Here is a 2,457-nt window from a genome sequence, read left to right as displayed (position 1 = left end):
CCGCCCCCCCCCCCCCCCAAGTCCTGCAGCTGGGCTCCAGGTCCCTAATCTACCACAGGAAGTGGTGTTGCAGAGGCCTGCACATCCCACAGCTTCCCCAACTCATCCTGCCTTGTTCTGAAGGTAACCCCCACCCCCAACCTCTCCTTCCCTCCTCTTATCCTGGAGCCCACCACTATCACGCTATTGAGGGATTCCTGGGGCTTTAAGACCAGAGGGAGCTTCAACACTCCTTCAACCTCCTCCCCGAACTCTTGTTTTATAGGCCTGGACCCTGAAGCCAGAGAGGAAATGCTGCTGCCGACCAAGCTGGGACTAGGAGCCAGGCCTCCTGGTTTCTGGTCCAACTGACTTCTGTGTGGACATTAAACCCCCCTTACTCTGAGGGAGTCTGAGGTTTGAGGTGGGAAGATGGCTACAGTGCAGTGAGGCTTTTACATGACAGAAGTGCCTTGTTAATCAAAATAGGTGGACTGTGTGTGTGTGTGTGTGTGTCCACACAAACCCCTCATGACCGGGAAATACTTGTCTTCCCTGTACAACAGCTGATCCTCAATTAGACTTTCTAATTCAAATGAACACCTCACAAGCCCCCAGAGGGCGATGAGCCGCACTGGGTGTGGGGAAGCCTGGACATGTCGGCCGGCTTGCTGGGGAATGAATGGCTCAGAGGAGGAGGCTGGGGCGCCTGGGCATCGCTTCCTGAGACTACTGGTGAGTCAGCCCCAAAGCAAGACAAGTTCGGACATTTCACTTAAAGGGAGAAATAGATCAGCACTTCTCTGAAAACAGCCACTATCTGCTACTGCTCCATCACAGGGATGTGCCCTCTCATCATGGCAGCTCGTGGAGTGTTTGGGTCCTGAGGGAGTCCCTAGTGGCCTTCTTGTCCCCCTGCTTTGGACTCCTGACTGTGCACCTTGCTGGGGGGGGGGGGGGGGGGGGGGCAGGCAAGGTCAAGGATACTGGCAGCACGAGAGAGGTACAGTAGAAGGAGATATAGGGATCAGACCACCGGGGGGGGGGGGGGGGGGAGGCAAGGTCAAGGACACTGGCAGCACGAGAAAGGTACAGTAGAAGGAGATATAGGGATCAGACCACTTTCCAGGTCTGAGCAGTGTTTTATTTATTTACTTATTTTTATATATTTGTATTGATTTCAGGGATGAAGGGAGAGGGAGAGAGATAGAAACATCAATGATGAGAGAGTCCTTGATCAGCCGTCTCTTACATGGTCCCTAACTATAGAAACATCAATGATGAGAGAGAGTCCTTGATCAGCCACCTCTTACATGGCCCCTACTGGGATCGAGCCCGCAACCCAGACATGTGTCCTTGACCAGAATGGAACCTGGGACCCTTCAGTCTGCAGGCCGATGCTCTATCTACTGAGCCAAACCGACTAGGCTGAGCAGCATTTTAATCGGAAAACACCGAACACTACTCATACAGTCATGCAAATGTGCCACCCTAGACAAGGCCTTCCCTCTCGGGCCCTCTCATCTAGAAAATGAGAGGGTGGGTCTTGATGTGCCTGCTCTAAGATCCCTTCCAGCTCTGGCTCCAGGTGACTCGATGTACTTCTGATACAGGCTCCCAGAGAGCAGGGGGAGTGTATTCCTCGCCTGCGCCCGCAGCACCCAGCCTGCCCCCAGCAGCCGCACAGGCCTAGCGGAGGCCAGGCTGGGAATGCACAGCATCATCGTGTGGGCACTGCACCTCGATGTGGCCCTGACACTAGCAGGAAACAAGGTGGACAAACCGATGAGCAGGGCTGGGTTGGGGCCGATTGGATAACAGTCCATCCAGACGGCCCACTCTCTGACGGTCTGGGGAATAACTGAGATGCAGCACAGCGGAATGAAAGCCATGAGCGATGCTACTGCGAGGGATGCGAGCTGTGTCCTGTGATGCTTCTCCTGCGTGATCCAAAAACCAGTGGGGCATGAATGGAAGCCTCGTTAACAACTCTATGTCAGACCTGCAAGCTGCAGTCAATGGGAATTTGAAATAAACTTTCCTTCATTTCTGTGTGCTCTGCAAAGGCATTTTTCTTGCTCCTACTTCTGTTAGAAGATGGCAGGCACATTCTAGGGTGAGGCTCCTCAAACTTCAATGCTCATGCAATCACCGGGGACCTTGTGAAACTCAGACCCTGATCAGCAGCAGGTCAGGGATGGGGCCTGAATTCTGCCTTTAGACACGCTCCCAATAACGTTAGTGCTGCTCATCCAAAGGCCACGCTGTGAGTAGTAAGGCCCAAGGGCTGTGGTTTTCACACTGAGCTGCATAGAGGAATCTCTTAGGGAGATTTAAAAACCATGAGCCAGCCTGGCTGCGGAGCTCAACCCTTTAGAGCATCGTCCTAATATGCTAAGGTTGCGGGTTTGATCCCTAGGCAGGCACATACAAGAATCAACCGAGGAATGCATAAATAAGGGGAACAACAAACTAATC

The 2,457-nt window shown here is 53.2% G+C and overlaps 1 protein-coding gene across 6 annotated transcripts in view; it reads right to left on the bottom strand.

Annotated features, from left to right (window-relative positions):
- PXK (PX domain containing serine/threonine kinase) overlaps positions 1-2,457 on the bottom strand; it is a 50,179-nt gene that overhangs the window by 34,623 nt on the left and 13,099 nt on the right. The window lies entirely within an intron of this gene.

Source organism: Myotis brandtii, unplaced genomic scaffold (assembly GCF_000412655.1).
Source record: "Myotis brandtii unplaced genomic scaffold, ASM41265v1 scaffold268, whole genome shotgun sequence".
Taxonomy (NCBI): domain Eukaryota; kingdom Metazoa; phylum Chordata; class Mammalia; order Chiroptera; family Vespertilionidae; genus Myotis; species Myotis brandtii.
The sequence above is the reverse complement of the archived record's forward strand: the minus strand, read 5'-3'. Positions and strand labels throughout refer to the sequence as shown.